General features: G+C 45.0%; 1 protein-coding gene across 1 annotated transcript in view; it reads right to left on the bottom strand.

Annotated features, from left to right (window-relative positions):
• The window catches only part of DYRK1A (dual specificity tyrosine phosphorylation regulated kinase 1A), a 75,642-nt gene extending 55,822 nt beyond the window's left edge, over positions 1 to 19,820 (bottom strand). Inside the window, exon 1 of the mRNA XM_041487751.1 lies at positions 19,692 to 19,820. The gene's annotated coding sequence lies outside the window, so the exon portion shown is untranslated. The remainder of the gene's footprint in view (positions 1 to 19,691) is intronic.
• Between the last annotated feature and the right edge of the window lie 4,414 nt (positions 19,821 to 24,234).

The following is a 24,234-nucleotide window of genomic DNA, read 5'->3' as shown; positions in this document are numbered from 1 at the left end:
TGGAGATGGGGACACTGAATAACAAAACTTCCTCCTCACATCCCAGGCCTGCTTTCCCTGCTGGCCTCTTGGAAAATTAAAGTTTTATTCCCTGTATTCCTTAGGAGCATCCATCCCTTCCTGCAAAACTCAATACCCAGCACATATCAATAGGTTCAGTGCAGATCAAAGTTGGGTTCAGAGCAGTCAGATTTTTAAACCCCTAAAAGTTAAAGTGAAAAAACCATTATTAACATGAAAATTTAATTAAAAGAGAAGTCTGCTGGGGAGGAGTATACTTTTTACATTTTACTAATTAAAACCCTACATACAGGGACTTATTTTCCTTATTCAGGATCACTGTATTGTAAGATTCAATATGGAATCTTTTTGCAAAGCCAGGTTCAAGTTTTTCCTCTGTGAAAAGATTATTTTGTAATTTTTAAAGTAATACTGGTGGAATACAGAGAAACCCCTGCATTTCTCATGACTACACACACTGCTGGCAGAGCTGAACATAATTCAGGTCACTGACCTTCGGTGAACACAGGCAGGCCTGTTGCTAGCAACATAAAATATAAATACTTACATAGAAACCATTTTTTAAAATTTATTTACTAGGAAAATTATCCTGAGGTACTCACCATGAAATTGGAGTCATTAACATACTGGAATATAATGGATTTAGACATCAGAACTATGTAGAGGCAACCAGTGATGAGGTTTGGTGTAAGACAAACTGAGCAAAAGATTCCTCAAAGACACAGATTTGGTGTTTTATTTCAAACACTGCACAGTGAAATGTGAACTACAATCAACCCAATTTGAATTAGATTAATAAACCTGCCAGGGTGCTCAGTGACTGACAGCTTCCCAGAGGGACAAAGCTGAGGAATTTCAGAATCATTGTTCTGCTAGCACCCAGCACATGCAGCGTGCTTTGTTACCAGGGAAATCCCGTGTTTAATGTCCAAATCAGCACCCATTTGAAAGCTGAACACACCCAAATTCACTGCTGCTCTTGTGACCAACATAGGTGATGATCTATCTAAGGAATAATTAATGAGAATGATAAGGGAAAAAAATGGCAAACTGTACTGAGTTCTGCTTTGTACAACAACTCGGGTTCACCTGTAAAATCACAGCAGAAAATTAATAGTAGATTATGATTGCAACATAAAAGTCTAATATATCCCTTCCCTTTCTGGGCACCTGCAGGTTCCTATGTACTAAATCACAACAAATGTACTAAAACACAGATAAATTAATTGTGATTAGCATTGTATCTGTCCTGTTCCCAAAGAAGTCACAGATCCCCTTCTCCAGTTTTAAGTCCTATGGGATTCTGGAAGACTTTTTAGCTGAATGTTTTCACTGAAACAGCAACTACTTTAGGACTACAGAATCAGGGAATCATGGAATGGCTTGGGATGGAAGGGACCTTAAAGATCATCCATGGCAGGGACACCTTCCACTGTCCCAGGCTGCTCCAAGCCCCAGTGTCCAGCCTGGCCTGGGACAGTGCCAGGGATCCAGGGGCACCCACAGCTTCTCTGGACAAAGGTTTTAAAACTCATCATCTTTAGGTTTTAAAATTCATAATTCAGTAAAATTAAAGTACCTCTCTTCAGGTGTCTGTGTGTTTTCTACAGCAGCATGAGCAGAGTCACCTTCTGATGGCAGCTCACCCTCACAAAGGGGGGTGCAGGCTTCTCCTTCTTAAACGTGGAAAGAGAACATTAAAAATTTGGGAACTGAGCATTTTCCTACATCACCGGGGAAAAGTCAACAACAAGCAAAACTGAGTTGATAGCAGACTTCCCCAGCACACCCCTCATCCTCCTGAGGAGCTGCAATGTGCACTGGGAGTTTCCACATCAGGACTTTTGAGATCCTCACGAACCAAGCACAGCTCAATCAAAACACGCCCAACCATGATTTTTTTGTGTGCTGCAAATGATTCTCAGTTCCAAAAGCAGCGGCTCCTCCGAAAGGAAGATGCTGTGAATGACTGGTTTCACTCTCACGCTGAATTTACACCACGTGATGCAAGAAGCCATCGGTGAGGTGTGAAAGCTTGTGGAAGCAGCTTTGCTGAAATCACCCAATTCTCACCCAATTCCAGAGCTGGCACCACAGAACTGCAGTTGCAGCAGAGCAGGGATTTCTTTCCTCTCTGCCCTTCCCACTGCCGCAGCTGCAATGGGACAGGGGCACTCAGCAAACTGCGCTGGGGGAATGGGGAGCAGGAGAAATCCACAATTATTAACCCCACTTCAGTGCTCTAAGCTGAGATGCAGATGTGCAGTGGTGGTGTCAAAATACCCTCAAATGCACCTGAAACACAACCAAGTGTGATTTGATCACCCACAGAGCAGTGGTGTCACACCAGGACTAATTCAAGCAGATTCAGAGTGCAGTTTGAGTCTCTGAAATACCTGATTTATAACACACCCATTTTTCTATAATACATGATTTTTTACAGTCTATTTAGGAAATGCATCACTTCTAAACATGAATTGCTTCCCAGGTGTCTGAAGGAACTGAAATGTTAAATTTATAACTGACCCATCCAGCCAGAGAAGTCAGGATTTGTTTTTTTAAATATTCATTAATTCATGTGAACCCCAGAATAAAGCCTGTGGTTTTAGGAAGAATTAAACTGACACAGTGAGAGGGGGAGAGGAGGGGAATAAAAACCCCACAACAAAGGTTGAAATACTTGAGATTTTTTAGATAATTTGCATCTGATGCTTTACTTACTCACTGACTAAAAAAAAAAAAAAATAATTTTAGAAGCACAAACTTCAAATATTTCCAGTCCACTGACCTTATAAGGAACCTCCAATTAGAGGGGGGAGTGGTTCTTTTTTCCACCCACTTAATAGCGCCAGACAAAAGTCAAACCACTGGATTTGCATTCCCCTCCCTCCACCAAACAAAAGGAAAAGATGCTACAGCTGGAATTGCCCATCCCCTGCAGTATCAGGAGCATGGGAATAAAGTCATGTTCCAAAGTGGAATGTACATGAGGGCTGGAAATTAGTTTATCCAGAGGAATATGAAATTTTTTGCAGAGCTTTTTTCTGCAGGTATTTTTTTTCCTACAGATGTCCTCAACAAGGCAAATAATTCCATGTACAAAAACTGTTTCTGTTCCTTGTGGTTGGGAAAAGAACTTGAGAAATGCAAAGTCAAACATGCCCTGCTACAGAATTGCATTCATCACTTCAGAACTTCAGACCCAGAAGCCTCAAGGGAGCACAACCTTCCTACTTCCCCCTGAATTTCTGAGCCACAAAGGAAGAAGAATTACAGGAACACCTAAAGCTGCCTCAAGTTTCCACAGAACGTGGCCAAACCACTCAATTCACAGATTTTTACTGCAACCTTGATATTACTAGAGCTGATTGTTCTTCCAATTTAGTGGTCACTACTACTCCTCTCATTTTTTGTTGTAATTTACAAACTGGGCTCTGTTTCTCAGAGACCTGGCAAGGGAAGGGACTCAGGTGCAGCCACCTGAACTTTTTCATCCAGGATGAGCTGGAAAAATCAAAACCAACCTAACTCAGACCACAACAAACAGAAATACTTAATATATTTATGAAGATTATGTGCAGCTGCTGTCCCATGTTTAAATGAAATAAAACTTCTCCAGCTCCATTTTGGCAAAAGACAGTTCTGGTGCTGCTCTCAAAGATTTAAAGTTACTTATTTCAAGTATAACAATGTAGATGTTTGTTGCCCTGGTACAGCAGTACCTTTAATCTTGAAAGTTTCCAAAATATTTTAATACATGGAGATAGGCACAGATTTAGTCTCCCAAATTAAGAAACAAAACCAAACAAAACCCATAAAACAATAAAATAACCAAACACACAAAACCAATCACACCAAGGTGTAGGTGCTGGCTGGCTCTGTACAGAAATGGTGCTGATTTTGGGTAAGTGGCTTTTTTTTAGCCATGTATATGTTTGTGAGCATTTTTAAGGACTTTTGGACCTTTTCAAACACACCAGGAACTGCTGTTTAAATGCTGCCCCTCTGGCAGCTCCCACAGACACTGCAATGCCAAACCTTTGCCTTTCATTATTCAGATTTAGACGGGACAAACATAGCTGGGTCCTCTCAAACTGCTCTTCCAGCTCCTTTTAACTTGGAAAACACCACACCAGCCCCAGCTTTCTCCAGACATGACAGGAGAGAAGCACCAGGTTTAAAATCCTTGCCCAAAACACTTTCAAACACTAGTTCCTGTGAAGTTCATCAGCTTAGAAAACTGACAGTGGCAAGGTTCAAGCTCCAAGACAATCAGATCCATTCAACTCCATGGGAATAAACAAAATTATTTCATTAAAATCATTATTTTTAGGCTGAAGTCTCCCAAAAGCCAAAGGTGATGCTGATGTGGCTGCTGTGTTCCCAGAGCCCTCCCTGTGCCACACCTGGCACTGCCCTGCCGTGAGTCAGGGCTGCAGTGCTGAAAGCCTGGCTGCAGTTTGGTCACTGCCCTGCTGACTCTGCACAGCTCCACACGGAACCTGACTGACAATTCCTGCCTTGGAAAGTCACCCAGTGCCACCCCTGCCATGGCAGGGACACCTTCCACTGTGCCAGGCTGCTCCAGCCCCAGTGTCCAACCTGGCCTTGGGCACTGCCAGGGATCCAGGGGCAGCCACAGCTGCTCTGGCAATTCCATCCCAGCCCCTGCCCACCCTGCCAGGGAACAATTCCTCATTGCCCAGATCCCATCCAGCCCTGCCCTCTGGCAGTGGGAGCCATTCCCTGGGTCCTGTCCCTCCATGCCTTGTCCCCAGTCCCTCTCCAGCTCTCCTGGAGCCCCCTCAGGCTCTGGAGGGGCTCTGAGCTCTCCCTGGAGCCTTCTCTTCTCCAGCCCCAGCTCCCCCAGGCTGTCCCCAGAGCAGAGGGGCTGGGACTATCTTTATGTTCCTCCTCTGGGCTCTCTCCAGCAGCTCCACACCCCGATGCTGGGGTCCCCAGGGCTGGAAGCAGCATTCCAGGTGGGATCTCACGAGAGCAGAGGGGGAGATTCACTCTACATGAAAGACATGAATAAATAAAGCTCCCACATTTTCCTCACATTGTTCACTCCAAGCCCTTCCATTTCTCAGAACACACACCCTCATCAGCTCCAAACGTTTTTCACTAAATATGAATCATCCCTGGGATGATATTTGTTAACTTGCCATCATTCAGGATGGCTTTACGTCCCATCTGCAGCGCATTTGCCATGGCCTTATTCCCCGGTTCAGGAAGCGCTGACCTAGAAAACTCCCATTGAAGAAGGAGATAAACTAAGGAACTTCAGGAAATTCTCACATCATCTGGGGATGGAGTCAAAACACCTTTTTCAGACTCACAATTCCAAGGTCTTGTTGCATTATCTTTTCAGCCTCCATCCATCCCTGCTGCTAAGCATAATATTCAAGCAAATCTTGGTATATCCCAAGGTATACTGACATACAGGCAAGGGGAGGTAATAAGCTGCAAATTCCTCCTTTTTAAGTGGTATTATAATCCATAAGAATAATGCAGGCATCCTATCCACGTGATAAAAGCATGTGGATGCAAGGGAGAAAAGCCAGTGCAGACACTGGGTGCAGATCAAGCAGCAAAAGCTTTACTGGGTACATTACTTATCACACTGAATAGAGATTTCATCAAAAATTCACCCCAAAAATACAGTTACTGGTAGCTCACTGGAGACTCCAGAATATTTGTTCTCCTACATAAAGCCATTGTCTTTAATGTTAAAAAAAATAAGATCAGAATGTACTAATTATAACCTGATATGTACCCAAATTCCTTAGAATTTCCTCCAGGAATTCCTCATCAAGCCTTCATCCATGTATGGATACCTCCAAAAAAGAATTCATCATTTATAAAGCCACCAATGACCAAAAAGCCATGACACTCTTTCAAGTGAACTGATTGCCAATCACCCCCAGAAGTTCATTATCTCCTGCTTATTAATATGGAAAACAATGATTTTCTGAGCTTCAGGAATCCAGCAAGATCTTGGAGGTGGCTCAATCCTGGGTGGACAGGTCCTGGATGTGCAGTTCAAGCTCCCTCTGTAAATTTGGGATAACGTTGGCTTGAATCCCTTTTTGAGAACAGGCACTATGGAGAAGCATGGAATTCACTTGGGATTATTCCCTGATGGCAGCCGTAAGACAGAAGTCTAAGAGACATCCCTCAGTGACATAAAAGGCCAGAAAAAGTCTCTCTAGCAGAGCTCTCTCACGTTCACTTGGTCTAACTTGACTTTTATGAGGAGAAACAGAAAAAGTTGAACCTTTGGGACAAGTTTATGGGAACTTCACCAATTCCAGCATCCCGATGTGGAGTTCACACTGATCAGTCTGATGCTCTCCAGGATGCTTCTCATTTGTTCAAGAAGTAGACACTGCATTAAATGTCTGACAAACTTATCCATTTAAGTATTTAGGTCACTGTAAGACTATACAATTTTTATTAAATACCAGTATCTGCCAGCATCAGAACTCAGTAAGGGCCTTACCAGAGAAGTCTGGTTTCCTGTAGCATTTTTTTCCTTGATAACAATTCCTAAAATGGTTTTAATAAGGCAGGTTGCAGGAAGGAAATGAGGACAAATTAAAAAAAAAAAAAAAAAAAAAAGGCTTTTAAATCCTGACCTTATAACCCTCCAAAGAGCACTCAGGATTGCCAAGTCCAAGGTATCCAGGAAATAAAAAAGCAAGAAAACCTCTAGTGTCCCACTGAAGTTCACACTCCCAAGAATAGCTTGGGATGGATGGAAAGACTCCAAAACAAAGCCACTTTTCCAGCAGATCTTTTCTTTACTTTTGTACTAATTTTACTGAGCTGGTGCATCCCATGGAATGATGAGCTGTGCTTCTTAGGAAAAACTGCTGGGAAGAGGGAACTTTTGGTACAGTGCTGCTCCTGTTCCATGCTGTGAAACAGCTCAATCAGAGGGTCCTGACACATTCCAGGGGCTGCCCAGAGAGGTTTGGAGTGCCCATCCCTGGAGGTGTCCCAGGAAGGCCTGGAGGTGGCACTCGGAGCTCTGGGCTGGGGACAAGGTGCGGGTAGGACACAGCTTGGGCTTGTTGACCTTGGAGGGCTTTCCCAACCATTTTCCAAATGATTCTGGGATTCTCTGATCCTGCAGCCAAGGCCTGGAACTTGCCCTTTTTTGCTCAGACATTTTTGTCTGAAATATTTCACGGACAGTCAACCCAAAGCAACTCAGGGAAAAGAGAAATTTGGCTTCAGGAGAAGTGCCATGGAATGCCAAAGAAGGGAATGGAGGGGGGAAGACAAGCACCAAACACCAGAGCAGCTGCAGAATTCTGTGTCTAAGGAACCTCAGCTACTCCTGGAACTGAGCAGTGCCATGAAAAAAATCCACACAAAAAACAAGCGGGATGGACAGAGTTCACTGAAAAACTACTCAAAGGGATTAAGAAAATTAAGAAAAAAATCATCAGTGAAGCTGTGAGTCACCAGAAATACAGCATTTATGAGCAGTAATTTCATTTACTAAGAGGGAGCCACTGAGTATCTCCAAAGACAACCATCATAACTCACACTCTCACTTATGGTTATTATCACATAAGAATTCCAAAGATTGGAATGGCATGGAGAAAGTAGGTCTTGCTGGGTATTTCCTGTGTTCCTGCCCTCAGTCCACCCAAAAACTCAGAGAAGCAAAAGGGATGGGCAGAAGAATTTCACTGGTTTTTTCCTGCCATAAACAGTAAGTGTATTGCTCAATTTTCCAGTTTTATTTGAAGTTACTTTGGATTATGAAAATATGGATGGACATTCAAATGGATGGATTCAGATATTAAAGCATGAGCACTTCTGTCTACTTTCCCAAGTAACAGGTAAATAATGATCAACAAAATTTAAATAATTTGGGCTAAAATATTGTGTATCTGAATGCATGGATGTGAAACTGGTCACCTATTTAAGAGGACAAGCAAGCATGGAATTTCCAAAAGAGCTTGGGTTGGTTTTTAACATAACTGGCCCAGCTGGTGGTTATGTGGAATAGAAACATTTTTTATGTCTCCTTTGTAGAGCAGGAAGAAGAAAACAAAGCATCTTCACTCCACAATTCAGCATCTGGTATCAGCAGGTTCTGCTCCCAGCTTATACAGTGAAAATACCTTTTCTTAGAAGTTAACTTTGGGAACTTCAATTCATTTTTCAGTTTGTCCAAAAAGGAAAAACATATTTTGTGTGTGCATGCCTATCTTAAGGCAATACAGAGGTCTAGTGAAAATTCAAAAGTAAATGAGACAGAGACAAACCTGTATGTTGTATTGGTTTGTGGTATTGTTTTGAGGGGGATGCACAGAGAACTAAAAACTCAGGGTTTCTTAAGAGGTTTTAGTGTTTAAAATGGGGATTTTTTTTTTCCTGTTGGGGAAGAGAAAGGAGAAAGAACAAGCATCTGAGCAAATTACAATAGAAGTGCTGGCAATGAGCTGGGAGAAAGAGGGCATAAGCAGAAGTTAGAAAACTGTTAAAAAGGGGAGTAAAAACTCAAAGAGGAACAGAAGGGAATAGAGAGTGAGAAGAGAAGCATCAGGAGGAGCAGGATTTCCCCAAGCTCAGGCTGTGCTGGGAGTGCACACACGGGGCAGTTGGCCGAGCACGGAGCTCACAGGTTTGAGACAGCACAAGTCAGAGAGGAGGAGCGAGGAGGGGACAGAGGTGACAGGGCATGATTTACTGCACGAGGGGTGGCAAGAATTCCTGGGAATGGTGCTCTCCACGCAGTGCCAGTGCTCTCAGGGGCAGTTACCCAAGCCCTGCCCCTGCTGCTGCCCACCCACACAGCCCATTCCACGATCCCTGCTGCAGTGTAACCCGACTCCCACCCCCACCCCAACGGTAAAAATATAAAATTATCTATTTCAGCCAACTCACCCTGCGAGCCTGATTCACTGCCTGGGCTCACAAACAGCTGTGCCAGCACAAAGCAGGTGGGAGCAGGCAGCCCCAAGGGAGGGAAGGGGAGCTGCTCAAGGGGTCACTGCCTTCAAAGAACTCTTGGTTGCACTCTTTGCCTTGGAAGAACTCTTCCAACAATTTCCCTCCAAGCTCTTCCATGATCTACACCCTGTGCAGGGACTTCCCATCAAGCCTTCATCTTCAAAAAGAATTCATCGTTTATAAAGCCTTCAATGACCAAAAAGCCATGACACTCTTTCAAGTGAACTGATTGCCAATCACCCCCAGAAGTTCATTATCTCCTGCTTGCCAACACTCATAAGATCAGCAGGTTAATGCTGGCCCTCACCCCTCGTAGATGAAACACAAAACAAAATCTTTATTTTCATCTTTATGCTTCTTTTGTATCAATTATTTCAAACTGGGCATAGGAAGAGGTTTGGGGAGAGCAAGGTCATTTTCACCAGCCCCAGGAAAACATGGACAGATCTGGGTGGGTGGAAGGAAGAAGGGGGAGAAAATCAACATTGCTTGGGTTTTTCTCTGAATATGCTGTTCTTGCTGTGCTGCCCTTCAGCATCCTCTCAGCATTGGAATTATGTATCAGCCTATGGCCTTATCTCATTCCAGAAGACTGATCTGGATGAAAAAGTGATCATGAATTCTGCTTGAATTTCCCCCAAATTTAAGAGGGTGTAGCCACAGAAGACCAACAATTCCAGTCTTTATTCCCCAGCTCCAGTTGCTCTGCTTCCCTCCACTGCCAGCACTACCAGCAGTGTCTCAGGACTCTGTCACAAGTTTGGTCAGCTGAAACCAGAACATATTCTTTTTAAAGAGTTTTATTTAAGACATTTAGTCAGTTTTCCCTCTAAAATCCAAGCAAACTCAAGCACAGAAAAAGGTGGGTCACACACCCAGTGGCCACTGGCACAGGTAACTCTCTGCTCCCCAAACTGGTCACTCCTTAAGGCTCAGAACTCAGCCCTGCCAGAAAAGTTGGAGCTTTTGGACTGGTAAGGTGGAACTGTGGATGTCCTATCCCTGGAAGTGTCCAAGGACAGGTTGGATGGGGCATGGAACTACCTGGGAAGGTGTCCCTGCCCAGGGCAGGGGGTTGGAATGAGACAGTCTTTACAGTCCCTTCCAACCCAAACCATTGCATGATTCCATATTCCAATCACACATAGTGGGCAAATCCCATAAATGCCTCCTTCCCCTTTCACATGAAAGAAATTGTATAAATGTAATATCCATTGAATTTTACATTTATTCATTGCACAGATGCTTCTCATGTGCACCAGGAGGAGAGCACACAGAAAACCTACCCAGTCAATCCAGCTATCCCAAAATCATACCATTTCCTGAAATACCCCATCATTCTTCCCAAAATTGAGGTATGAGTATCAAATGGGAAAAGAGATTGCAAATTAAAAATCAGCATTTTTTTAAAGACAAACTCTGTTTGGGAAAAACTAGTTCAAACCCTAATTCCCCCAAATTTCCAAGCAAATCCTAAATTCCTTGAGCAGACCTCTATGTGGATGTGCTGAGTCACTCTCAACCTTAAGAGGCTGCTTTTTCAAGTTACAAAGCACTCAGAATACAAACTCCAGGCAAATGAAACTGCAAATGCAAAGAGCATCCTGCTATTAAAGCATCAGCCACGGAAACCCTTCAGCTCAGCTCCGCCCGCTGCGTCACCCGGTGACTTTGGGCACCCACCAGCTCCCCAAGGGAAATATAAAAAAATTTAAAAATATAACAAGTTTTTTTTGAAAGAGTGAGAAAGTATTGGAATGGTTTGTCTGGGGAGGTGGTGCAGTCACCATCCCTGGGGGTGTTTAACAAAGCCTGGATGTGGCACTGGGGGCCAGGGTTCAGTTGAGCTGTTGGGGCTGGGTTGGACTCGATGGTCTTGGAGGTCTCCTCCAACCCAGTGATTCTGGGAATTCTGTGACTTTGGGCACTCACCAGGTGACTCTGGCCTGTCACAACCTTTTGGCTTTCACTCCCTGCTGGAGAGCAGCTCAGGGAGTTCTTTATCTCATGCTGTGTGCATGGAAAGCAACAAAGCTCTACAAGATGTCAAAAATCCCTGAATTCCCTCTCCTCATCCCAAAAAACAGGAGCTCGGTGCCTTAGGTCAGGCTGGCAATAGGATACAGAAAGTTTGGGTGGATGGAGTTTTTCTGTATGTTAGATCCCAAGCACTGAAAAACTTTTCCATGGGATGCTGGAAAAATGCATTAGAATTTACTTGATTCAGGTACTAAAGTGTGGCATGAGAAAGTCCCAAACCTAAAACAAAGTGCAGGGTCTGGACAGTGATCAAATACTAACTTTCACTTAAAAAAAATTACATTTATATACTTACTACATGATAAAAGATAGTTCAGACCACCAAAAGCAAGAGATAATTCTCCCATTTTTGTCGGTGCTTGAGTGCTTGACTTAGTTTGGGAATTTTTATGGAAATAAAAACTGAATAATATAAACTTGAATAAAATCAAGTGTAACTCCACAGATACAGTCAAGACTGAAATGTTGGGAGGAAGACCACACTTCCAACCTATGGAATATAATCCAGACCTGGTTTCTCATGTACATCAAGGAAGTTTATGTATTTGGCACTGTCAGGTTGGGGGTTCACAGGTTTCAGAACACACATTATGACTAACACAAAACTTAGAAATTGCATTCTGTGCCCACTCTGAGATTGCTAAAATGTGTCTTGAGCTTCAGCCTCACCTCAAACCACAGCCCTCAGATTCTTTTGTTTTATGCAAACAAAAATCATGCGAAGATGAAAATTAAGATTTGTTTTTTAAAGCAGCAGTGGTGCAGAGGAAGAAAGGAACAGCAAAGCAGCTAAAGAAACCTGTATCAGAAAGTACCAAGGGGCTTTTTTTTTCAAATATGGAAGTCTGAACATCAAATTCTTCATCATATTCAAGGTCTTGTACAGAAATAATCACACATTCTCACATTTCAGTAAAATTAGGTAGGAACTACAAGACTCAAAACCTTAACAAAAGAGTGAGGCCAACACTTACAAAATACTGGGTTATACTATGTAGGCCCAGGATTGTACTTCTGAGGTATAAAAAAATAGTGATAAATATTTAAAAAATGAGGAATGACATAAGGAAGGTCAGTTAAGTCCACCCTCTGTCTTAGCAGACTTTGGAAATATACATTAAAGGACAGCAAATATAAGCTTGGGAAATCTTTTTGTCACACACACAAAAAATTACTGACTGATCTCAATCAAAACATGTTCCTGATTAAAAAAAAAAAATAAAAATTAAGAACTGGAAGTTATTACACTGGACAGAAAAGGGGGAATAAAAGAAAGGAAAAAACCCCCAAACAAACCACCCCAAGACAGAAAACCTCCTGTGCCTCAGAACGTGAGCCCATCATGAACTTCTCAGTGCCAGGAGCAGATTTAATGACATAAACAACTCCAATGTGGTCTTTCCTTATTTTCAGACTTTTAAAAAATGACTGAGATTGGGTTTTGTGCTGTGGAATCCAGGCCCCAGACCCTGCCCTGCCCAGAGGTCACTGCTCACCTCCTTTGGTGCTCCCAATCCAAAGCACCTCGTGTGTGCTGGCAGGAGCCCTCAGAAAAATGTCCCTTTGTCACATCAGGACATTCCTTCCTCCACACACCAAACCCAGGGTCCATGGGCTGGTGGCACTCCATCTTTTACATTTTAGCTAAACTGAAACAGGTTTTTCAATAAATCTGTTCCACTTAAGTGGCATTTTTGTAAGTTTTGCAGGAGGAGGTGATTTCAAGATGCATCACTGGAACTTTGTGAACTGTAAGGAGAACTTGTTTTCTTGTTTCTTGAAATAACTGGGTGCTGATTAAGAACATCCAGAGAAAACCTGAATTAAATACTTGTTTTATGCAGGTGGAATACAACCATTATACAATAGTTACACAACTCTTTCTTTGCATAATAAGAGAAAAAAGTGGGGTTTTTAAACCAGCCTTCGGAAGAGAGAACTTGATAACACCACAACTTGGCCAACTGGTTTTCCTTGCTTTATTGGCTCCTGCAATAAAATAAATTGAAATATTCTAGCAAAAACTCGGGTTTGGGTTTACTGTGTGGCACTAATCAAGTAAATGGGCACTGGGTAGAACCTTCTAGAAATCTGTGTCCAACTCTAATAGGAGAAAAGCATTTCTAATAGGAGAAAAGCATTTCTGGTGCCCATCACATGGAGCAAAGTCCTCTGGACTCCAGACTGAGACCCAAAGCAGTCAGAGTTGCCAACAGGCACCAAGGAAGGCAGTGCAGGGCCCGTGCTCCATCTGTCTCCACCTGTGCTCCTGGATTTCTCAAGGTTTCAACACCGAGCTCATAAAGTTTTAAAAGGTCCATGCTGTGAACATGACTCTGGTTAATTTAACTCCACAGAGATACATAAATGAATGTTGTGATGGGTCAGAGACTGCAAGGCTCACATGGACACTGCCCTGCAATCGTGGAAAACACAGCTGGGAACATCCCCAGACCAGCCCTGCAAGGACACAGGATCAACCTTCCTGGGGGGCCACATCAGAGAAAGGATTTCCATCCACACCTCCAGATTATGAGTTTTAGACCTTCTATCATTAAGCTTTTGTACAGCAGACTATCAAATTACAATAATTACCAGAACTCACAACCTTTTTATTTACAGAAGAAAACCCAAACCACAAACACACGGATTTCCCCAAGGCTGTCCTAGAAATTCTGTAGAGCAGCACGTGAGGAATGGACAGGGACCTCCAAGTCAGAAAATCTGACACAGAAAGAAACAATACTTACTCCATGTTGTAAATACAAACCAAAACAGAAATCAGATCCCAAGACAGGTCTCTGACTAATACAACACAAACTCAAGCAATTCTTAATTGTCCTTACAGAAACTTTACCTGTATAACATACTCTTTTCACTCAGACTTCAACTGACTCATTTGTGATGCTGTCTCTAGTAGAGATAGTTCACAAAACACATCAATTCACTTTGAATTTAAGCTTTATAATTAAGTTTATAATTAAGCTTTACAATTAATAAATATATACTAAGCTTCTTAAAAATAATAAACCACCACAGAAAGTTTAAGGAGCTACAAGAGCCATTACAAGTGAAGCTGTAGTAACTGGGTAGCTGCAAAGTAGTTACCACTATCCAGAGCTACACCTAATACTGCCTCTGATTTTGGGGCAAAGAGCCAGGAAAGTTTGGAGCCTCTGCTTAGAGCCTGACTTCAGCAAAAGTTTAAAAACTCTGTCAGGGACAGAGACAGCGGGACCCACAGCACCCTCAGCAAGTGACAAGACACGGAGCAGTGTGGGACAGACACAGAGGAGGGGTGGCATCCAGAGGGACCTGGGCAGGCTGGAGAGGTGGGGCTGGGAGAGCCTCTTGGAGCTCAGCAAGGCCAAGAGCCAAGAGCCTGGGCTGCCATGGGGAATCCCAAACACAAACCAGGCTGCCTGAGGATGGATGGAGAGCAGCCCTGGGGAGGAGACTGGGGGTGCTGGTTGGAGAGAAGATCAGTGTGTTCTTAGCCCAGAACCCCCATGCCCTGGGCTGGGAAAGGGATTGGGGTTGTGTTGGATGGGCTTTAAGGCCCCTTCCAACCCAAACCATCCTGAATTCCATGAAAAATTTGATTTTATTGGGAAGAGAGAGATCCATAGGTGCAATCACACACACCCAGCATTTACAGGAATGCTCCTTTTCCTGCACAGGGCCTGCCATAACAATCTCAGTTTCTGAAGGAACACTCTGACATTGACAGAAAGTCACCTCAAGTACAAGAGCACAGAATTCTAAGCTTAGGAACATCTCATGATGGTGAAAAATGTGCATTAAGCTGTTATTCCACAACACTGACCCAGTGTTTGTTGTATTTATGAGTAACTTCTATAGCAATGAAAACTCCCAAGATCTTGTAACATTAACAAAGAAATCAATGTATTTCAAACACTAACTCTGGCACAGCATTACATTAATGCCTAATTATCCACAAGTTGGAAAGAATAACAATAAAGGAGCCAGAACCATGATCCTGGAAAGTTACTGAGCTTCCAGTATCAATCAGATTTTGAAAGAGTGTATGGAAACTGATTTGTCTGTGACCACACACACCCCCTCCATGTATTTAATGTGTAAGTCCAGCTCAAACTGCATTTAAAAATTGGAATATATGTGGTTTTACAGCTGTATGTAGGAAAAAGCTGTAGTTACGACCAGGCAGGGCAGAGATCAGTGTGAGGGAACTCTCAGTGACCAGGAAAATACAGAACTGAGGAAGTACCAACACATTACTTCCCTGACAATATTTCTCTCCTCTTTTAACCCTTCCTTGAGTTTTAACTCAAACTGAGACCAGGAGCACAAAACTGCTCTCTCTATAAAGGAGATGCTGGGTGTTCCAACAGGACCACAGTAAATGAGTTATGAGCAATTTATGGAGTTCACAGAAGCACAAATCGTGAGCTGAACACACAGAGGGAAAGGGGATTTGGAATGAAATGTTGTTTGCAGTCAGGAAACCACAAAACCAGTGAACAACAGGTTTTTGGGACACTAAGATTTAAAAGTTTCACTGGCAAGTTGAATTTAATTATTAAAATTATTTACTTATGCTTTTGTGAACTAGTCATCCTACTAATTTGATTTTTTTCCAGTAACTCAACAAATTCAGTCTAATTTTTCCCATTATTTTTTGAAGGAATGACTCTGCCATCAGAAATCAATTTGTACATTTCCATCCCTCTCTTATTTCACCATCCAAACAGTTACCAAAAAGAAAGAGGAAACTTTTCAACACAAAGAGGTATTAATGTATTATTAACTATTCCTTTAACTGACTCACAACACAGTCTATTTTTATTTGCCTCTGGGGGAAAAGAAAAAGGGGGGTAAAAGGAATACTAGGAGGCTTTGGAACTTTATGTAACAGCAACTGAAAGCTTGGTCTCTCACAGCTGGAACAAAACTGACACTTATTAGAGTTAATTTTACTTTCATTTACTCAGTTTCACTTTCAGGCACTTGGTGCTACCCAGACCTGGAAACTTTGCTTGGAGAATGTTTACAAATAGGTGTCAGCTCGTGGTGTTTCAGTTAAAGAAGCATTTCCCTGCCTGTCCAAAATTCTGAGCTGGGATTTCACAGATTTTGTTTTCACACAGAGGCCTGAAGCAGCACCAGAGTTTCCCACTGTATGGATGCAGGCAGAGCTGACTGGGGATTGTCTCCCACATTTCCCTGGCCCTTCACTGGGGACTGTCCCCAAAAATCCTAAGGACAGGACACTTTGGAATAAATAAGGAGATGATAAAGCCAATACCCTTCAAAGTGAGCCATTCCAAGGGTTAGGGCACAGCAGAGCCCTGCTCTGAAGGAATGAAATCCACTGGTACCAGCAAAAGCAGCCCAGTTATTTTCCCAGTCATTCTGGGATAAATGAGAATCAAATGCAGAATTTTACTTCCCTTCCCCAAAAGAGTAAAAGATGGATAAAGCAATGGATAATCACTGCAATTCTATTGGTATATTGTGTCACCTTGAAGAGCCAGCACTGGGCAACTCCACATATGGAGCATGTCTTTGTGGAAGTAACCCTTCCTGATTTTCCAAAGTTTCTCTGGTGTTTTTGAGGCATCCAAAGACTACAGTTCCCATAAGCCTCCTCCTGAAGGACCCATGGAGGTGAGGAAGGAAAGGAAGAGCATTCCCCTTCTCCTGATTACTTCTTTCTCCCCTCAGAAGCTCACAAGAAAAGCAGTTGGCTCAGAGAGGTTTTTGGTATTATTTCAAATAATAAAAAATAATAACAAATAACCAAAAAAAAGTCTTAGAACAAAAAAGAACTCTCACTGCATAAACATCAGAGTCTGAGTAGCCAGAAAGTTATTACATAATTTTTGTGAAAATGTACTTCTTATCAGCCTCTTTGCAGAGATGAAACTGTAAACTCAACAAATAATGCATTGTACTCAGTTATAAAGACAAAAGCAGCAGTTCTCTGTAAATAATCCTACTCTACAACAACAGATCTATTTACAAAAGGATTTCAGAAGTTATACAACTCCCATAATATAAAGGTATCAGAAAGTTTTGTACTTTAATGTGGAGAACAGCTCTCCAAAAGGCATTCAAAATGACCATGGAAAGGCTAAACAGATACCAGGCTGCAATTCTCACCCAAAAACCACAAACTGTCACACAACTTTCAACGTGCAGTCCCACAGCCAGGCTTAAAAACACCTGAAATGAACAGGTTTTAAAAGGAACTCCCAAAAGATAATGTAATTATAGCAACAAAAAGTGCTTTTTTTGGTACCAATTGTTTTTAGTCTTCAAATTAGCACCCATTTGAGCTCAGATGAAGCTGTGAAATGCCTGCATGGCAAATAAAAGCTCCGTTTTTGAGTGTTTATTCTTTTCGCATACCATCTGAGCAGGTGGTCCAGTTTCAAACATGACTTTAAGATGTGGCACATGTAAGCAAGTCTGTCCTAATTAAATGTCACTTGAAAAGCTCCGCCAAGGCACAGTTTTTCCCGGACACCAGTGGTGCTCTGCTGCTTTGTTTAAACCATCAGCCACTTTGCAGAAGTCGCTGATGGCCATCAGGTGCGAATTCCCACCCTGCACAACCCCCCTGACTCCCAACTGGATCAATCCCCGGTGAGTCCCTGCTTCTTTCACGCGAGGAAGGGAATCCTGCCCATAAATCGGCACTGAAAGGGAGAACTCTTGGCTGCTATTAGGTAAAATTATCCTTGTCACTGTCCAGCTGGGGGAGGGGATGCCAATGACAAATCCTAAATGCACCCAAGTATTGATGCAGGAACTGTAACACTTGCTGCTCCTGTAACCAACCCTACCTGCAAGCCTGGAAACAATATCAAACTCTTGACCTAATGCCCTCCTGGCTTAAGAAAACCCTGCTGGCTCTTCAATTTTGAACAAGATATACTTGCTTCACCCAAGGAATATTCCAAAGCCATGAATTAAACTCAATAAGCTTCATAAACTTGGACGGAATTTTTAATTCACAGCAGAAAATGTAAATTTAACACTTCACACACATATTCTACTTCAGACTGCAAATAAAAAGTCTAGTTCTAAATAATTCATGTAAGCCAAAACATGAAGCGTAGCCTACAAAAGTATCTATATATACACACACCAAATATATATAGATAATAGTTAACAAATACTAGCTCAGAGTTATTTTCAGTGTTATTATTCTAATTCTATAAAGTATAATTAATTTTCCAAAAATATCCAACCTACAGAGGTTGGGGGAGGGCAGTGTGGAGAAACAAGTTTACCAAAACTTTTTAGGGCTACAGACTATTCCAAGGAGAGAGGTTAAATTCTGCTTGGTTACAGGCAGAGAATTAAACACTACCAGAAACGAAATGTTTACTAATTTATCACCAGGTATCATCTAAGTGTTCTTCAACTTCTCACACCTTTCTTGAGGAAAAGGTAAGGAAACAGCAAGAAGATAATAAAAAAAAGTTGTTAACTTGTTCAAACTCAGGCCCCCATGGAACTCCATCCACCTCAGTGTGACTGCAAGTACCTCCTGGCAAAAGTTAACAGCACACCCTCATTCGGATTCAACCAGGATGGCTGTCAAAAACACGCTTGTCGATTTATTTTGGAGTCAGTTACTCTGTCTTCGCTGATTTTAAGTAACAATAAATGTTAATTTCCCCCGATGGCTGTGGAGTAATAGGAGAACTAAGTAACAGCAGCAATCTAGAGACATGATCAAAGAAGCCCTACGTGATCTTTGGACGGGCTAAACCCAAAACTTCAAAACCGACTGAGATTCACCGACACGCCGATTCCTAAATTTCGAATTCCAGGACTTTAAAATGCGTTTTGTGATCCCCCGGCGGCGGGAGGGAACTCTGGCCACTCCAGAGGAGCACCCAGTGCATCCGAGAAGAGCTGCAATTCCTCCAGCAACACAAAGCTGAATCCCTAAAAGGCCGCGGCCAGCTACTAAAATATGGAATCAGGGAATCATTAATCATGGGAAAGACCTCCAAGATAATCGAGCCCAACCTAGGGCCACCTTGTCAACCACACCACGGCACCGAGAGCCACGTCCAGCCTTTCCTTAAAGACCTCCGGGGACGGTGCCTCCACCAGCTCCCCGGGGAGTGCCCGTGTGTCCCTGCCTGTCCCTGTGCCTGTGTGTCCCTGCGTGTCCCTGTGTCTATTCCCAACGCTGCTCCCTCCTCCTCCCCACCCCCACCGAAGGGATGACAGGCACCTCGCTCAGGTAACTCCTTCCCCATCTCCCTGCACCTTCCCCACCCGCCCCACCGGCCCCTCACAGGTGCCGGGGCATCCCAATCCTCCCCTACAACAGGTGATGCTCCAAGTCCTGCCGCCCTCCTCGCCGCCAGCCCGGCCCGAGCCCTCGCACCCGCCCACCGCAGGGCGTTGCGCATAACACCGAGAGGCTCCGGGCGAGCTCCCTTCCTCCATCGCCGCTCCCAAGGCCCGGGAAGCCACAGCCGCGCTCCAAGGGGAAAAAGGCCGCGGGCTGCGGAGGGGCGGGCGGGGATGGATCCCGGCCCTGCCGCCGCTCCCGCTCTAAGATGGCAGCGAAGCGCTGCGGCCCCTCCGCCGCGGGCCCGGGCGAGGCGGCCCCGGCTCGTCCCGCGGTGCGGCGTCTCACTCACCCGTGCGGCGGCTTCTCCCGGGGCGAGGCCTCTCCCTCCGCGGGGCGAGCGCCGGGCGCGTCCTCCTGCTCTTCCCCGGGGGCCTCGGCGGCGGCGGCGCCTCCTCCTCCCTCGGGCCGCGGGTCTGCTCGCGGTGGGAAGGGGAGCCCGGGCGGCCCGGCGGGTCCCCGGCCGGGCTCTGGGTGTTCGCTGCCCTCACAAAATGGCGCGCGGTCCAAACCTGCGCAGCGCCCGGCGGCGGCTCGGCCTCGCCTCGGCTCGGCTGCGATCGGCGGCCTGAGCCCCGGCCGGGAGCGCGGGGACAGCGGCGGGGGGAGCGGGAGGAGCGGGAGGAGGAGGAGGAGAAGGAGTAAATTTTTTTTTAAATTTAAAAAAAAACCCAACTGACAAAATGGCGGCGGGGGCGAGCCTGTTGCCATGGCAACTGTCAATCACCCGCGGCCGGGCGGGAGACGGCGCTGACGTGGGGAGGCAAGGGCGGGCCGCGCTCGCCATGGCAACGGCTCCTTCCCCCTCCTTCCCGATCCGTGCCCGCCCGCCCTCCGGCGTGTGACGGTGTCGGCGGCGCTGCGGGCCGGGATGGCCCCGGCGGGGCGGGGAAGGGGAGCGGCCGCCATTCCCGGTGAAGGGGGGACCCGGCGGTTGAGGCGGTGCCGGCCCCGGCCCGCAGGGGGCGCCGGGAGCGCGAGGCCGAGCCCGCCGGGGCTTCCCGCCCGCCGCCTGTGGGGAGGGACAGGGCCGGGCACGGCCCCCTCGGAACCCGAGACGTTCCCGAAAAACCGTTCAAAAAACGCACTGCAAGGAGCCCGGAGTGACTGATGCTGCTGAGGGAAGGCTCCTCTCCCCTCCCCTGTCCTCGGCATTGCGTTCACGGGTCTTTCTCGACCCGCTTAAAAATATCACCCTCAAAAAACGAGTTGGAAAATGTGCTAAAAGTCGTCCGGTGTGGGAGCCCCAGCATGCTGGGGGAGTCTAGAAGGTTTCTTTCCCCTCAGAATTGCATCCAGGGTTTTTTCTCGTCACCTCAGAAAATCTGTATTCCCCAAGAACAAATTTTAAAAACCCATTAAAAGTCACCTGGTGTGGGAGCCTTGAGCTGCTGAGGGTAGGCTCCTTTCCACTTGGAATTCTGTCCAGGGTTTTTTCTAATTCTCCGCAGGAAAAAAAAAAAAAATACATTCCCCCAGAAGTGAGTTAGGTGTGGGAGCCTCAAGCTGCTGAGGCAAAGCTTCTTTCCCCTCAGAATTGCATCCAGGGGTCTTTCTCACCCCACTCTGAAAATCAGTATATTCCCCTAAAAATGAGTTTAAAAATGCACTCAGAAGTAGCTTGGTGTGGGAGCCTTGAGGTGCTGAGGGAATCACATAATAAAAGGCTCTTTTTCCCCTTGGAATTGCATCCAGGGGTCTTCCTCATCCCCCTAAAAAAGTCAATATATTTCCCAAAAATAAGTTAAAATATGCACTATAAGTAGCCCGGTGTGGGAGCCTCGAGCTGCTGACGGAAGGCTCCTTTCCCCTCAGAATTGCCAGATCAGTGCTTCCAGCCTAAATCTGTGATGGGGTGTTTAATGGTGTGGCTTTTTTTTTTTTTCTTTCTTTTTTTTTCTTTTTTTTTTTTTTTTTAGTTTCTGGAATGCCCACAAAGATCAAAAAGTAGAGTCTGGCCTTTATCTGACACTTTAATTCTGACGTGTGATACTTTAATCTAGTCATTTCAGTTCCCAGCCATCCTCCTTGGAGAAATTAGGACATGTTACTTGTTCCATTTGCTTTTGCTTCCTGTTTTAATATTTTTTTTATCTTGGCTTAAAAGGTGGAAATAAGCAGCCAAGGATTGGCAGACAGATGCAGTCACAGCCAAAGCCCCCCAAATAATTGAAATGTTGAGAATTGTACTTAAATTGTGTGATCCCAGAATCCCAGAGTGGGTTGGGGTGGAAAAGACCTTAAAAACCATCCAGTGCCACCCCTGCCATGGCAGGGACACCTTCCACTGTGCCGGGCTGCTCCAAGCTCCAGTGTCCAGCCTGGCCTTGGGCACTGCCAGGGATCCAGGGGCAGCCACAGCTGCTCTGGGCACCCTCCCAGGGAAGGATTTCTCCCTGATACCCCACCTAAACCTCTCTTTTTCAGCTTATGGCCATTCCTGTTTGTCTTGTCATCCCAGTCCCTTGGAAAAAGTCCCTCTCCAGGGACAGGGGTGCACAGGGAAGAGCAGGGGAATCGAGGGACCACACCTGGAGTGACAGTGAGGTGTTAGGTGAGTTGGAATTACCTATGGAACTGCACCTTCCAGCCATGGGAGGTGCTTGGGAGCACCGTAATTTAAGTCGTCCTTTCTCATTCCCCTCAGCCCCAGAAAAATTTGAGGTCGCTTGGAGCTGCTTTTGACACTTCTCTCGTTGACTCTGAGCATGGCAAGAATGTGATTGTTGTCCTGGGATGTGGAAAGCAACACCTGAGAGAGCTGGGAAGGGGCTCAACCTGGAGAAGAGGAGGCTTAGAGGGGACCTTGTGGCTCTGCACAACTCCTGACAGGAGGAGCAGGGAAAGGAGGAGAGGAAATGGCCTCCCTTCCTCAAATTGTACCAGGGGAGGCTCAGGTTGGAGATTGGGACAGAAAATTTCCCTGGCAGAGTGGTCAGGCCTTGGGCTGAGCTGCCCAGGGAGGTTTGGAGTCTCTGTCTGTGGGAGTGCTCAGGAGGAGTCTGGATGTGGCCTTTGGGGACAGGGTTTGGGGTGACGCTGGTGGCACAGGGGTGGCACTGGGTGATCCTGAGGGGCTCTTCCCACGTGGACAGTTCCAAGATCTCAAAGGCCAACCTCTGCCCAGTCTCTCAGTCAGGAAGAACAGCTCCGCTCTCGGAGAGGAGCAGGGAAAACATTCCCTGGGGATTTTTTCCCCTCCAAAATCTCCTTCTGGTCTGTGTGAGTGCAGTGACAGAACAGTTTCTCTGTGGCTCAGTGTAGGTAACTACAAAGCTCACAGAAATTTGTTACTCTGTTCACTGCATTACTGTCACTTCCTGGGGTTTGGGGTTTTTGTCCGGTTTTGAGGGGGTTTTTTGCTAACACTTAAAAATATTAGAGTTTTACAGAGTGCATTTGCTCACTCATCCTCTACATTTATTTTGCTGGCTACACCCAAGCTCTGGCACCTTGGGCAGAAATAAAATGTCCTTTAAAAGGTGATGGCATCTTTTTAAAATGTTATTTTCCAGCACAAAGAACCAGATCTTTTTGGGTTGTTAATTTTATTTGGATAATGAATAACCTGCATGGTTTTTCCCTTGTACAAAAGTGTTCTCTTCAATATCCATTTCATTAAAAATCCAGAGGAGGTTCAGGTTGGACATCAGGAGGAATTTCTTCCTGGAAAGGGTTGTCAGGAACTGAACTTGTGTTCTCTGCTGGAGTTTTGGGGCTTGGGTTAGGAATCCTCCAGGCTGGGATTCCACCAGAATCCTGCCTCACCTGGAAACTTTGCACACAAGTTGTGACCTGGATGAAGAGAATCCAAGTTCTTGCTTATCAAAAATTATAAAAATCTTACTCCTTTTTTATTTTCTTTAGAAGAGGAGGGACTGCCAAGACAGGAAAGACTTGAGAGTCCTTTTTTGGATAATGAGAGTCCTTTTTTTTTTAACTCTCCATCACAAACTAGCTGGAGTAGGTTTGCAGCACTTGAAAACAGGAGGTTGTGTACATTCTACATTACTTAATGGTCAGGCTCATAAGAAATACTTGGGTTTCTCTTCCTAAGAAACCACCCCTCAGAAAGCAGAATACTTGGGACCAAAAAAACAATAATAAGCAGAAAAATTGAGAAAAAAATAATTAAAAAGCACATTAAAAATGAAGAGGAAAGAGAGTGGAGAAATGAGTTCTGAGAGCAAATAACATACAGCATTCTAGAGAAATGGAACAGATGTAAAAGAAACAACAAAACAGCTGAAGAGCTCGGGCTGTTGAGCCTGGAGAAGGTTTTGTGGAGACCTTCCAGGGTCTGAAGAGGCTACAGGGAAGTTGGAGAGGGACAATTCATCAGGAACTGGAGTGACAGGACAAGGGGGAGTGACTTCAAACTGAAAGAGGGGAATTTTAGGTTAGGGATATGAAGAAGTTGTTCTGTGGGAGGGTGGGGAAAGGCTGGGATGGAATTCCCAGAGCAGCTGGGGCTGCCCCTGGATCCCTGGCAGTGCCCAAGGCCGGGTTGGACACTGGGGCTGGAGCAGCCTGGCACAGTGGAAGGTGTCCCTGCCATGGCAGGGGTGGCACTGGATGGTTTTTAATGTCCCTTCTGACCCAAACTATGATTCTATGGCAATGGAGTGTGATTATGGGTAATATGTCCCATTTTTTCCCTTTCCAGCCTTCCTGCATGGAGTAGAGGGGCCCATTTACCTCTCACTGTGTGCTCTGCAAGGCTTCATTCCCTGATCCAACCTGCCCTTGTAGCCCTGCAGTTTTCCTCCTGGAGAGTTTCCAGCTGTGCCTGAACTCCAGGCTTCCTTCACAGCAGCCATGGGCACCCTGACTTT

The sequence above is a fragment of the Pyrgilauda ruficollis genome, unplaced genomic scaffold (genome assembly GCF_017590135.1).
Source record: "Pyrgilauda ruficollis isolate IOZ18807 unplaced genomic scaffold, ASM1759013v1 scaffold84, whole genome shotgun sequence".
Lineage (NCBI taxonomy): Eukaryota > Metazoa > Chordata > Aves > Passeriformes > Passeridae > Pyrgilauda > Pyrgilauda ruficollis.
This window is presented reverse-complemented; position numbering and strand designations above follow the sequence as displayed.